The 15,692-nt window shown below is 37.7% G+C and overlaps 1 long non-coding RNA gene across 1 annotated transcript in view; it reads left to right on the forward strand.

Annotated features, from left to right (window-relative positions):
• The first annotated feature begins 2,303 nt into the window (after positions 1 to 2,303).
• LOC142601250 (uncharacterized) overlaps positions 2,304 to 15,692 on the forward strand; it is a 104,898-nt gene continuing 91,509 nt past the window's right edge. Inside the window, exon 1 of the long non-coding RNA XR_012834853.1 lies at positions 2,304 to 2,555. This is a non-coding gene — a long non-coding RNA (uncharacterized LOC142601250). The remainder of the gene's footprint in view (positions 2,556 to 15,692) is intronic.

Below are 15,692 nucleotides of genomic sequence, written 5' to 3' on the forward strand. Positions count from 1 at the left end.
GCTCAGTGCTCTTCTTTATTCTCCATCAAAATCAAAACTTCTTTTGTGTTCTCAGTGTCTTCAGGCCTTATATATCTAATTTACCTGCATTTTTAATATTGTTTATTTTGGTTACAGGAGGCTTGATCTCAACTCATTAGGTGAATAAATACTAAAAGTGTGCTCCCTCTGAAAGAACTGAAGCAGTGTGGTTTTGTACAAAGACAGAGACTCAGTCCCTCGCCTGTCTAGGTTCACATATTCTCAGACTTGTACCTTCTTTTCCTCTGTATATGGGTGAAAAGATCCGAGAAAAGAAACTGTGTTAAGTCAGAGAATCTGTTAGTAAACCCCCAGTATAGCTGCACAAAATGATCAGCAGCTGTAACCCAATTAAATGCAGCAATTTCACAGTACACTACTGCTCACCAGAGAGTATATACCGATATTCTCCGAGTAGTCAGCCAAACCATTTTGTACCAGCACTTGCAAACTTCTCCTCAGGAATATTTAACATTTGGCTAGAGCTCCTCAAACACAAAGGGAAGATGAGAGGGAAAAGAAAAAGCAAAGGAACATAGTGCAACTAGAGCCAATTAGTAAGTAAATTCACTCTGTCTCTGGAACACAAAGTAATAGCTTCACAGGTGTGCACAGAAAAAGTTGCAGTTATAACATAACTAGGAGGTTAACTATTTAAAAGGTCATCTCAAGGAACATTTAGATTAGGGTAGCCTTTCTTCTTCAGTTCAAAGCTCCTGCTGCTGGTTTATGAGTCCAAAGTGAGGAACCAAGCTATTCCTTGTTTAATGTGATCGTTTTAATAGCTAAGCCATTTCTAACTTTGGTTTTATAGATAGCATGGCTCCAGTCTCTGCTGATCTGAATGCTTTTTTTGCTTACCCATATGTGTGTGTCATAAAAGTAAGTATTTGGCTACCAATTACTGGGGTGAGGAAGAACACCCCCAAAACACTCTGTTGCAAGGCTGAGGTTATACATTTGGCACCAATGCATTCTCTATTAGACATGCTAGGAAACATCTTTATTCTAATAAATGATTTTCAGAACAATATAACAACATTCACAGAAACTTCTGATTATGTGAAAGAACATTTTAAAAACACTTTTATTTATTAATTTCCTTTTATAGCTAAAACTCCATATCTTACCTACATTTATGTACTGTGAGTTTTCTCCTACTCATCAGCCCGATATTTAATCTCGGGAGGGCTCATCATGAAATGTGAAAAGCAGGACTCCTGCATTTCCCGATCACCGAAGAAGACCATTTAAAGTCATGTATCTTCTGCTGGAATCACTTATTGGCAGTCATCTTGCAAACATGGGACTCAAACAGAGAATCATATAGTATTTTTGCAAATTACAAATGTCTTCATACAGCATATAGATAATATTCTCCTGTGCTTACTGTCCCTTAGCATACACTGTCTAGGACTGCAACTCTGCAGAGACAAATCTTTTGCCTGTGGTTATGTGGCACGATACCGTATATGAAGAAAAAGACATAAGAAAAGAGTCCAGATGACTGCAGTTCTCTGTTGCTTCATTCTAGTTGCTGAGGCAGATGCAAACCAGTAACCTCTTAAAACTTGTCAGAGCCTTGATTGCATCAGTGGTGCTCGGTTGCTGCTTAATTGATACACTTTACGACATTCTTAACGCCACATGGACTAGGAGTCACAATCCTACATCTGGGGAGATGAAACACCAGCAGACAGGGGTTTCTGTCCCAAATTTTGTTTCTGTAGAGTGTCCTTGTTCTATAATCACTCATTTCTGTAAATAAATCACATAGCACTCACTTCCCAATAAACTGGTATTTACCAGCCTGAGGTTATCAACACTATGGGTTTTCCTCATTTCTCTCTGTCCATATGGTAAAGTCCCAGTATAAATTTTATTTTATCCTTTACAGACCTCTGTTTCAGTTCATTTTAAGTGACTAATTTGCCTAAATAGCCTTCAGTTTGCCTTGGAACTTTTTCAGCTGAACATGGTAAGAAAATAAAAGAATGTATACGATCTATTTAAATAATTGCCCCTTAACATCTCTAAAACTATGCAGAATATTTTTCTAAGCAGCAATAATGCCCAGTACTCATTTTCTGCCTATTTTTGTCCTTTGTCCTCATTTCTGTAACCGAGCCCACTGTCATCTGGTAGAAATATTTACCAGTTGGATCTGAATTGGCCTGGTAACAGTGAGAACACATCTGGAGTCTAGACTCAGCGGCTCTATGGGCAGGGTCATATCTCTGTGCTACATCAGCCCCAGCGCCTATTTCTGTTTACATAGGTGGTGTGCGGCATCATCTGTTTCAGCTGTCAGACACCGCCAACCCCCCGCTCCCCCCAGCCGCCGAGGGACCGGCCCCCTCCCCTTCTCCCTGACCCTCCGCCGTCCCACCACTATCAGCTGGAGGCAGGAAGCAGGGGACCTCTGGCACGCACAACGGGAGAGGAGGGGGAAGAAAATCCCTGGAACCTATAAAATCGAGCATTAGCAGAGTATCGGAGCTATACTTCAGCTCCATGGGATTCAGTTGAGAGAGGTACCTCTGTCTGGTATGGGAGAAGGCTGCATCAAATACGCGAGGGACAGAATAATATGTTGGTACATGAGGAAGTGTGCTCTGAATTCTTTAAAAACTCTTTTGGTTTGATTTTTTTTTCTCTTCTCCTAATTAAAAGTGTGTGCTTAAACGCCTTGAACTTCAAAACTAGAAAGTGTACTAATATGTTTTTCTGAATACTGCTGTTTACCTTGAGAAAGGGACTAAAATAAGCTTAGTAATTGTATCATGATACAATATGTAGTCATAAGAGGTTGCTATGACAAGAAATTTGTCTCATAACATCCCTGAGGTACTTGAATTTCTGTAACGCGTGAGGCAGTTTGTGTGTGTGTATATGAGTCAGGATGTTTTGGGTTAAAAAGCCTTATACAAGAATGTTTCATTATTGCTTCTTTAAAACTGTATGATGGGATTTTCTTGTCATCACTTTCTGCAAAATGAACCAGTCCCAAACAGTACGACCTATTTCATCAAAATAATATTATGTACAGAAAGGATGACTTAGTAATGTGATGCCCACTTCATGAGTATGGTAGAGAAGTTGCACAACGCACCTCCAGGGCTTTATCACGGGGAGGTATGTACAGCTTGGGCTAATCACTCAGACCACTGGTGAGAGGGAGGTAACACATATTATATCTTCTATGGATTGGCATAGTATGCCATTATAACACACTCTGAGCAATGAGTTATGGTATATTACTGTTGCTCTTAAAACGATGAGCAAATATTTAGAAGCACGAAATGGTGGTGTCTTTCTGTTTCATGCCACAATGTGCAAGCAGGTCCTATTAATGCTAAGAGGAATTCTGTTCACAGAGAGAAATAATAGACCAACACATACAATCACACTTTTACCAGTAAACATCATCTCTTCTGTGTATACGTGAAGCTAATCTGCTTGAATGGGAACAAACACATTTTCGTTAAAGGGGAGAAGTGTGCTAGATAGTCTACTGTTATTCATATCATCAACAAAATGGGAAACTAAGCTTTAGTTGCTGGTCTAAATTCTGTCATCATCACTAAGAGTTGTACAATATTCTTCAATGTAACGGAGCTATGTAAAGTTAATGAGTTTAAAACGGGCTTGCGAAGTATTTTGGTATTGGTGATGTGGCAAAAATCAGACATAATCCTGCTTGACTCCCAGTCTGCAATAGTTGGCAGAGCAGGCAATATTTGTATTTTTTCAAAGATACCTTTTTCCTCATAAACTCTGAATAAAATTTTGAAAACTGAGGCTTGTTGGCTCAATTCAGCACATGTTGGAGACAATGTTAATACATCTTTTGACTTTAATTGGAGCAAAGCTTAGCTAATGCTAAGTATTTCTGAGAATGTCTCAACATCACTTTAAAAGTACTACTTTTCGAAATATATTTTTTCCCAATAAAAAGGTGTTGTTTTCAAAGTTGAGGGCCAAAAATTATCAAGTCTACAAAAGAGTAGTATATCAGATTTGAGTTTTTCTTTCAAACACATTGGTTTGGAGACACTGACAAAACAAAACTAGTTGGATCCTCTGTAAAAGAGAAAATTTAATTCAGGTCATATATCATGGCTCTTGGATGTAATATTTTCCTGTATAAAAAGGGTGAAAATTGTTCCCATTATGATACAAGAAATTAGTTTGCAAAAAAATATAATACCCAGAAATTACTTGAGCATGTTTTTCTCATACATCATGTCATTAAAATATTTCCATGAATTTGCATGATAATTCCACTTGAATGTATTAAGGAGGCACTCAAAAATTAGAGAAAGCAATAGGAGAACAGTTTAAAAGTTTGTGTTGGTTTTTTTTTTTAAATTGATACATATATAACTTTAATTGACATATGATAATGTGTAGAGCTAGCTGAAGGAATATGGTTCAGTTCACAAAATATACTTGTGATAAAGATCTCAAATTATTGTGAAATACTGAGAAATGTTCACTCCTTAAGATAATTTTAGTATCACTGAAAACATTGCCAGATGAGGGTAGGAAAAAAAAAATTGTTTGCCACCAGAAAACAGAGACGAATGTATTTAGAATTGATCTTTTAGCTTGGTCATCTGTATTCATCCAGCCACTGCAGATGGTGTTAACACCATCACAGGCAAAATGTGATTAACAGTGGTATTTGACCAGGAGTGCTCAGTGGGGTAGAACTATCAATCCACTAATTCTCATCTTCTATCTATTGTTTTTGCTAGTGACAAGTATGAAAAGCTCTTAAGATCAAACCCAGCTCTTCTACCTTTGAGTAAATGAAGGAGAACTTCCTTCCTGCTTCCCTAGATGTTACAAATAACATTAAATTTGCTTTTCATTTGAAAACACCAATTTTTGACTCTTTACTTTTCCTCCCCCTTGTCCTATGATAGAGACACTCAGAAAAATAAGAAACATGCTGTTCTTTTTGAACACACATTGAATAGAGGTGTTAGAATATCATGTATATATACGCAGCATCTCTCTGAATCATCTTGGAGAGGGGAAAATACACTTTGCAATGTGTGAAGGCAAATTTTTGGTCTGACACGGTCAGATTTTTTGTGCTTGACACTGAAAGGGGCCATATTTTCTGAAGTACTTACAGGCCTTTGCAGTCCTCATTGCAACATCTGTGGACAGGTTTTTTTAAGAAAGTTTGGCACCTAGGGTGCAAAAAAGCCTGGCAACCTGTTTTGGCATTAAAAAGGAAACTGAGAAGTTTAGAAATCTAAGACTGACGACCTCCTAGAAGGTATATACTGGATATTCTGAGTAGCAATGAAAAGTTACTTTGCTTGCCTTGCAACTTCCTAGAAAAAGTCTGTCTTAAAAAAAATATGGAGTTAAAATTATCCTATAGAAGTAGGGGTGGTATGAAATTACTAACATTAAAAGTCTAAACCAGAAAATAGTGAGTACCATTTCCTCAGGAATAACCACTTTGTAGTGGAGCTTCTTGGTTATGAGATGGGAACCTCCATGATCTGTCTTCAAAGAGTGAACTCAGGTAATACATCTGCACCTCTCAAATGTTTGGAGAGCATTCAGGAGAGACAAAATGAATGGACAGAGAATATGCTCTGAATTTCAAGTGGTCTGCGGATGCAGCTGAAAACCTTCAGTCAAGTTATTCCGTCAAAGACTTTGTCCTGATGTTCTAACCTCAGCTTCATACTCGTGTATTTTTTCACAGGCACTATGAGCAACATCTGGGTGAGCCATGCAAGGGCACAGGTTAGTGGGAGGGAGCTATCATTGTTTAGCTTTGAAAAGAATAGCCATGAGCAGTCAAATTGCACAAAATTTAATGTTCTCATTTGATCAAAGTCAAAAGAATCCAAAACAATTATAATGAATGGTGAGAGAGGGAAACAGTGACCTTCTAACTTGATGGTCATGGCATAGTAGGCACGCTTATTTCTAGGCCACCATTGCAAATCTGGCTCAGCTAACAAGGGTGGAAAGTCATAGCTGTTTAAGAATTGTTTATTCTCAGAAATGACATGAAATTAGTCAGAGATCTCAGTCAGATTTCTGTGGGTAAATCCCTGTGTATTTAAACCTACCACCACAATGGACAGATTATGGCACTTGGCACCAACCCCACACTCTAAGTGGAACACAGGACAGTATCTCCTAGAAGTAATCATATATTCTGGGTTTTTGCTCAGTCTGGCAAAAGTAGAAAGAAACTTGAAGTCAAAGCACCCAAAAAAGAATGGGCTTCCCCAAAGACTTCAGATTACATTGTTACTCTGGCAATTTTTACAGTGGATAAATTCATGAAATGGAGAGGGGGTCATGAAGATAGTGGATGTGGCCATAATTTTGGCCTGCTATAGAAAGTATGGAACCAGATGTGGAAGTTAATGTAGGAAAGGAACGCTGAAGGAGTATAAACAGATGGCAAATAAAATAAGACCTTTCTGTCTCATATTTATGAAGAAGTCACATGTAACAAAATGAACTTCTAAGAACCCACTGTGAGCAATGAAATAGGAGAGTCTGAAAGAATGAGTCTGGGACTGATCCTATTAAATAAACTCCAGTGTCAAAGAGCATCGTGGGATGTATTGCTCAAGAACAATAAATCCTATCACAAAGATTTCTGCTGCCAAGATTCAGTATCTACAGTATGTTGCACATACTGCTGGATCAGCTCTAGCCTGCAGACCAGCAGATAGTTCTATGAAAATAGCTTTTTTAATTTTTTTTTGGTTATAATTTCCACTGAAAAGTCCCACTTTCCATCAAAACATTTAAAATTCATTACTAACCTGACACTTTACTATGTACAGTTTTCCCTTAGGATTCCCTTTGCAACAGTAGCATTTACATTGGTAAAGGGCTATTAGTTTATTATGAATTAAAAAGGGATATAGCGTTTCTACCACTGTATTATTAAAAAAAATAATCATGAAATTCAATGAGAATTCAAATCATGAGGGAAGCCTTGTTTTTACATTTACTTGCATGTGGATAATGCTGTAGGGACTGAAAATGCACTTCTGTAACTTGAAGGCCAAAATGAACCCACAGCATTTTTAGTTTGACTGATAACAGTACCAGAAGAGAGACTTTGCATTTCTTTGCACCTATTTGACTCCTTTAACTGTATATATTCTGATGGAAGAATGATACATGCGGTAGAAATTCTTTGTTGAAATAGTATGTCAATTATTACAACTTATATTCGCTTTAGAAATGAATTACCATCTAACATATGTTCATTCAACGTTCTTAGTTGAAAGAGGTAGTAAATATGCTGCATGAACAATGATCATGAAAATAAAGAAGAAAAAAGATCTGGACATAATTATCTAGTTCAATTTTGACTTTCCTCAGTGACTAAATACAAAACATCCCAATTTACATAATCCACAGATTTTGCTATGTTTGTACAAAATTGCAACAATTAAAAAAAAAAATCTAACCCCTGCAATAGATGTAAAACACAAGCCAGTAATATGGGACATATGTTACAGCAATGTTGACACTTGAACTCATAATGGAATTTTACAATTGAAATTCTATCAGTTATTCATTTTCAACTGATTGAACACAATGAGCTCCTCATGATTTCGAGACTTTGTCCAGAAATGAATTAGGTATGAATGTCTCAGACTCTTAAAGAAAAAGATAGCACTTAAAATTTTCTTGGGTACTTTTAAAAAACAGCAGATGTGCATGAAGGAGAGGAACTCAAAATGCGCAAGAGATGAAATCTTTTGTATTATATTTTCAAAGAGGGAGTTGTCATACATCACAGAAGGCCACACAAATATATAAAAGAGAGAGGTGGAAATGCTGAATACAGGAAAAATTTCTGGGTTTAGAAAGTATTTTTGCAACAGCAAGTGAGAATCAATATTATGTAGTCTCTCTCTTGTATATGTAAAAACTCTTTTGATGACAGGAATTTGGATTGCAAGCCGGCTGGAGAACAATGAAGTTGTTTCTTTCAAAACTGTTCTTATTCCTTTTAGTGTAAGAAGGATATGTAAAACCTTAAGTGCAATGATCATTAAGTTGAATGCAGTATTAACTTCAAAGTTTATCCTTGCTAGACTAAAGAATACCTTCTTAGTTATTATTTAAGTCTCATGACACCAACCACCCTAAAACTTGACGTTGCTTCAAAGAAGGTAGAGGGTAAAATCCTAGTCGGTGGAGTTTTGTTAGTGACAGAAATGGGCTTCAGCTGTCTCAGGGAAAAGACTTGGATGATAATCGTCTGGATGGAAATAACTTCACAGGACTTCCTAACTCTTGGGTCTGGTGTGCGTCAAGCCCATATCCACACTCTGTGTTGGAAGGAGCCCCAAGGAAGGATCATGTACACACAATTGCAGAATGGCCGAGGTTGGAAGGGACCTCTGGAGGTCATCTGCAGTGTCATCATGGTGCTGTCAAGGTACTGCTCTCCCTGTATTCCTGTGTCTCCTCAGCTGAGCAATAGACTGGGACGCACCAAAGTGGCCTTGACGGGCCAGCAACTTTTCAGAAAAAGAGCACTTTCTAAGAAAAACACTTCCTCCTTTCTCTTCCCATTCCTCATTCCCCCGTGCTATCTATAGGGCACCATTCTTTCCTTTGCTTCCATCATTTAGTTTTGAGATCTTTAAGTAAATCATTATTATTCTTGATGTCTCCCCGCACCATGTTCTCCAGGGATTTTTCAGCTCCTCCTAAGCCCCTATAATACTAGGCCAGTTGGGGCAACAGACAGGATTTGTTCAGAAGCAATGAGTACCAATGGCTTTTTCATGCTTTGTCCTGTTCAGCTGCTCGCTAAGACCAATCTGCAGAAGACTGGGAAGAGTCTCTGCTTCTCTTCCTAGAACAAACTGACCGTGTTTGCTGACCATGCTTGCTATTGCAGCAGCTTGCAGTGCGTCTATGCTATACTACATTACAGACACCATAGGTGAAGAACGGAGCGTTTGGATCACTGATTTGAAAGAAAAAATAAGAGTAAACAATTAGAGTTGAATTTAGTCTGATGGGACCAGAATGTCTTTGCAGGAACCTAAGTATTGAACTTACTTACTAATAGCTGATAAACAGTAGACATAAAAACATTTCTTAAAAATGAGAATTGGGGAAGCTGAAAAAATTGACACTACTGGGGTTTTAATATTGGACTTTTACCCTGGGTCACTTGGCAATATAGGCATGAATGAGTTATAATTTCTCACAATTTATTTCATTTCAATATAGATATTATGAATATTTCCTTTAACTAAGCCAGTAGTTTTAAAAGAAACTGTTTAATCTGTTAGTATGTCGAAAGTCCTGTTTTCACAATGAAAAGGCATGGTAAATGACAACATAACTCTGTAGAGAGAGCAGTCTTAATCATTACGAAACATCACAGGACACAAACACTGAGCTTGCTATGTTGGTTGGTATATATTTTAATCACAGTTTATTTGTTGCTCCCTATGTTCTGCAGTAAAAGGTCTTCATAATACTTACACCTTTTCACCTTAAAAATTCTGATTTGGCTTTTCCCCCTAATATTAGAAATGTTAATGTCTTAAGCATGTGTTTTTATATGTATGGGTACATGTCATTGGGAGACTAGAAAAAATTTTTTTGCCTAGAGCCATGACATTCCTTAATATGTGTGCTTCTGGGTAAACTTCATTCTAAGCTCATTATGAATGGACAGTAACGCTTCATTAAGTCTCACACCTGCTATTTTCTTCAGCTATTTGGTTAATACCCTTTTCACATCTATGACAAGTGCTACTTGGCTAGTCTGGTAGAACTAGGAACTCAGACAAGTTGTCCACTGAATAGAGACTTCAAAATCTGTAGTAATTTGCCATTGTACAACAAGTTCAAATCTGGGCTTCTAGAAACCTTTCTAGAGGCAGATTGTTCTCTCACCTCACCATATCTCTTCTGTCTTCCTCCTTTCTAACAGTAACAGTGAATGTTGTCAGTGAACTAATCTTTTGGCGACTCACGTGATTTCATGCAGTAAATATAACACTGGTTGACAAAATAATATAAATAAATATAATGTAGATATAATGGACCCCACTCTTACATATAATTTACAATTATATGCAAAATATTTATGCAAAATATCATGTAATACACTGCACGGAGGATGATAAGTCTCTGAAATATAATAGCTTTGAATATTTCTTTTAGAGATAAATGGCTAACACCCTAAACTATGTACCTCAGACCTCCATACAGGGGTTTTTTTGAGTGTTCTGAAATGTTTGGTTAACCTTTTTTCCATTCTTCTAGTTTTTACAAGCTTCTGCACTTCTGGTTTCTGTCTGAGACTAGAAACCTAAGTACCAAAATACCACAACAAAGACTGTGCTCAAGATATTTCAGGTTTGATTTAGAGCAGGAAGTATTTAGATTCTTTTAAGATTTCCAGTTAAATTTTCAAACACAAGAGCATTCAGGTAAGCATCCAAGCTGACTGGTGCTCTTCTGAATTGAACCCACACGAAAACTTTAGAATTTACCCCCTTACAGCCAATAGAGAGATCTATTTATGGGACAATTCTGTATTGGTATCATGTAATCAATAAAAATCCCTTGTAATAAATGTTGAATTAGACTATCTCAATTGCATAATTTCTAAGCATGCTTGTGTGAAGCACACTTTATATTGACTTACAGAAACTATAGTCTGCATACTGAAACCTTTTAAGAAGTATATTTATCAGAATACTGGAAAAAGTGTTGTCATATATATACACACAAACATCTATAAATAGATTGGGCTCTTAAAACACACTTCAGCATTCGACATTTGTGGTATAACAAGTTTACACTATTTTGGATCATTACTGTATACTTTTTCTAAGAAAGAAACAAATAACTTTTTCAAAGAAAGGAAATGATCATAAACATTGGCTGTTTATCACACTATGGTGTTTGTCTTATAGCATTTGCATCATTTCCTAAGCAAAGAACGGTAAGCATTGCAAAAAGTACAGTGCAATAAACATAAGTACGTTCTTTGAATACTTATCTGAAAATGACCTGCATGGCTCAGCATTTTTATGCAGCTCCAGATCCCACTCCAATCAAATCACTTTAACTTTTACTACAGTTTTAGTATTTTGATTTGAAAGGGTTAGTGTTTTTCTTTCAGGGAGTAGATGAAATAAGGCATATCTTGGCTAAACAGGAGTTTTGGCAAACACAAAAATATTGATTTTTAAACCAAGATCAGTCCCTTGATAGAAAAAGTGTATCTGAAGGAGAAAGGGAGTATTTGGTGATTGTGTAATAAGGCCTGGACCCAGGGTTCACCAACTCACTGGGTCAGGACTTTGGAAGAGACTTTAGAGACTTTTAGAGAAGGATGGCACTTAACTAGCTGGAAAGACTCTTAAGAAAGGCTGGAAAGAAGATCCTGATGACTATATATGGTTAATTTCTATCCATATGTATGGAGGGAAAAACTCATGTGTCCAAACAGATCATAAGGCAGCTGAAGTTTGTTTAAAATATTTTGCCTTTACTTTCACATGGAATCCAACTTCTAATGTCGAAACAGAAACATGCAGATTCTGTTGGCAGCATAGAAGGGAGTTCTCTACTTTTTTAATGTAAGAATGATAAATATAAAATTCACATAGCAAAGTTTCAAAATTGTCAGAATTTTAAAGAAATAATGACACACTGAGAACTTACTCTAGATGATGGAGAAGACTAAGGAAAGAAGCAATTCCCCATTGGGATGTCTATGCAGCTCATTTATTTACCCTGAAAACACGCCAGGTATTTCAGAACAGGCTGTAAGTTAACTGGCTCAATACATTTTGGCTACTGAACTGCTAAATCTCACATATCGAAGAGATTAAGTTATAAAATGAAATAACTGATCTCTGAAGATCTGTGGGATCTTATGTGAGGCTGCCTTAAAGGGCAAAGGAACCCTTTAAAGCTTGCTGACCTATATATAACTTCCTCAAAACACAAGAACAAGCCATCCTGATGTAGAACAGCAGACCAGCTTGACTGAATGGGGAACTTAAACTGAATTCAAAAGCAGAAATGAAGAGATGGAAAGTGAAAGCAGGGATGGGCAACCAAGGAGGAATAGAGCATCACCCAAGCACTCTGGGACAAAGTTAGGAAAGTCAGATCTTGGCTAAGTGGAAACTAGAGAAGGATGCAAAGGTCAACATGAATGGCTTCATATCAGTGAAGGAATCACCAGGGCAAATGTAGAGCTGCTAATGAAGAGTGAAGGCAACCTCATGCAAAGGGCAGGGAAATGGCTGAGGTGTTCAGAGCCTTTATAGGAAAGGTCTTTCCTCAGGCCTCTTGGGCCTGCATGCCAAGTAACATAATTTGTGGAGGGGAGGAACACAGTGAAGCTTCAAAGAGGATCACCTTAGGGACTACTTACATGAGTGTCATGGTTTTACCCCAGCCGGCAGCTGAGCACCACGCAGCCGCTCGTTCACTCCCCGCCCCCCCATCAGGATGGGGGAGAGAATTGGAAAAGTTAAAGTGAGAAAACTCGTGGGTTGAGATAAAGACAGTTTAATAGGTAAAGCAAAAGCCGCGCACACAAGCAAAGCAAAGCAAGGAATTCATTCACCACTTCCCATGGGCAGGCAGGTGTTCAGCCATCTCCAGGAAAGCAGGGCTCTGTCACGCGTAACAGTTACTTGGGAAGACAAACGCCATTGCTCCGAACGCCGCTGCCCACCCCTGCTTCTCCCAGGCTCCTTATAAACTGAGCATGACGTCATATAGTATGGAATATCCCTTTGGTCAGTTTGGGTCACCTGTCCTGTCTGTGTCTCCTCCCAACTTCTTGTGCACCCCCAGCCATCCTGCTGGCAGGGCAGTGCAAGAAGCAGAAAAGGCCTTGGCCCCATGTAAACACTGCTCAACAATAAGTCCATAGAACAAAAACATCTCTATATTATGAATGCTGTCTCCAGCACAAATCCGAAACATATCCCCACACTAGCTACTATGAAGAAAAATCAATCCTTTCAGCTGAAACCAGGACAATGAGCTGATCATACACATATACAAGTCCACAGAGCCTCACAGGATGCATCTGAACGTGCTGAGGGAGCTGGATAATGTTACTTTGCATTTGATACCGGGGCTGCTAAAGTCTTCATACAGATAGCATGGCTGAGGGCAACACCAGGCTAGAGGAGTAAGACTGATAACTGGAGGACAGGACTGCCATATAGTGGGACCTCACCAGGCTCAAAGAACAGGAAGCTCATGAAATTCAGCAGAAGTAGGCATGAAGACCTGCATTTGGGGAAAAAAAAAAATAAAATCTTGTGCACCATTACAAACTGGAGACTGTTCAGCAGATCTACAAAAAACTACCTGAGAGTCCTTGTGGACACCAGATTAAACCAGTTCAGTTGTGTGCCCTTGCAGTGATGAAAGCTAAGCCTAGACTATATCAGCAATAACTTAGTAATCCATCACTAGCACTGACGTAAGAATATTGTGATTACTTATTACTTATTGTGACTGCTTACTTCAAAACTTTTTAGGACATTCCTTGCTTCTTTGAAGATATATTTAGTTATTGTATTAGATCACGTATTCACAGATAACAATCTGCATGTGGTTCAGATAACAGATTAATTAAGGAGTTTCAATATGTTCTCATCAGTGATGATCCTGCTTCAGCTTAGCACCCTGATTAAATCTTAAAGCACTTGATGAAGCATCCATTTGTGCTCCTGAAAAGTGTTTTTATGTTCTGTCCCTCTGTATAGAACAGTCTATGTAAGTGAAGGGCCTTCTAGAGCCCTCCAGATATATCAGCTACATATTATCTGCTGGAAGAAAGAGGCTGTGGCTTGTCTTAAGTCCTTTCCAAGGAAATCCATATTAATAAAACAATTGATATTTCTGTTTTCTTCCAAGAATCCCATGCTCAAAAAGGAGATTCAAAGGTGAATAGTTTCAATACCTGAAAAAACTTAACTTACCATCTGCTAAGGAGAAAGGATTTCTGAAGACTCTTGGCTTCTTTGCTTTGTTCTGGTCAAAACCAAGTTATCAAAAAAAGATGTAAATTTCTGTCTGAAAAAAAAACAAAAAACAAACCCCCCCAAAAACCCCACCCCAGAAAAGTAGTGACAGAATCAATATTTTTGAAAAGAGTTTCTTTCATTCAAAAACTTATAAAAAATTCTGTGTAAAATTTTAAAACTAGCACAAGATTTAGAATGGTAATCATTTATATGAAAGTACAATATGCAAGACATACAATATAGATCAATGTATTGAAAATGGGCCACAATACCTAATGGACTAACTCTAGTCTGGTTTTATTCCTCAAATTCTTTCAAAACTATTGAGACACCAGGACCAGTAGTATTGAGCAAAGTGCCCGACTGCTGCTCTACCTTTCTCTGCAGAAGCTTTAGTTATTAGCAAAATGAAACAATGAAAACTGATCTGCATAGGAAGCCACAGGTATTAGCTTTTTTAAAAAAGCAAAGAGATTTTAAAGCAGGAAAATAACAGAAAGTGTTGAAGTTACTGCAGCTATTCTTGTGCTGGTTAGGCACAGGTTTAAGCTTTTTGTTTTTTGCTGGCTTTGTCATACTGAACACTATTATTCAGTTACATATATTCAAAGAAACTGAATGCAGAGATGAAAATTTCTCCTTTACATTGGTGAATATAAGAAATGAACTAAGATTGCCTACTCCTGAACTGATGTTAATTGGCTGTTCTTTTCACAAGAGTCAGCCTTGAGCAAATATGAAATTTCCAAATCCAGCTGAAAGGCAAAAGAAACAGAAATGTTATGACAGACATAGAAAACTGCTGTCCAGGCTGGTAGCCAGGCCACCTGAGACCAAACAAGAACAGCTGGAAGCCAGCAAAAATCATTACTGCCTCAGTAGAGCACATACAGCCATGTATTGTAGAAATGGAGAGTGAATGGTACTGGAGGAATCAGTGAGGTGTACTTGAATTACTAGAGAAATCCCAGATAGCTCTTGAAAGTGGAGGAAAAGTTGAAAACCTGATTTTTTTAAAACAAGACAAGAATAAGGCACACTATATCCTTTTCAGAAGCATCATTATACGTACCAGGAGCACTGAAATGACCAGTACAAATTACTTCCAGCTGAGATTGCAGCCTACTCAGTCTTTTCATTTCTGAGTCATGAGTATTCTAACAAGGTATGCACTGAATTTAAATTACACCTTGCTGGCAAAATGTTACATCTCAGAAATATAATTATCTCTTAGATGAATTATATCATGATAGCAAAATGATGACATCTAAAATCATTTAAGTTATTGGAATGGAATTGAAAGGGTTACATTTTAATATTGGTGCTACTGTAATATTGGTGCTACCAAGACTTTGATCATATCAATGTGGACTGAACATTTTTTAGAACCCAGAAAAGTGATTGTGCAATTAATGAAAGGAATTTCTCCAGTTTTACTTTTAAAAGTGCTGGAAGTGAAAATTCTTGGCGATTCTTACTGCTATAAACTGAGGTCAGTTAGATTCTGCCCAACGCCACTTTAAGACTGTAGGGATAGGATTTATTTCACTGAGTGTTGAATATTCACTTTTGCATTCAAGGACTGACCCCAGACTCCCCTTCTAATGAAAGGAGAAC

The sequence above is a fragment of the Balearica regulorum genome, chromosome 3 (assembly GCF_011004875.1).
Source record: "Balearica regulorum gibbericeps isolate bBalReg1 chromosome 3, bBalReg1.pri, whole genome shotgun sequence".
NCBI lineage: Eukaryota > Metazoa > Chordata > Aves > Gruiformes > Gruidae > Balearica > Balearica regulorum.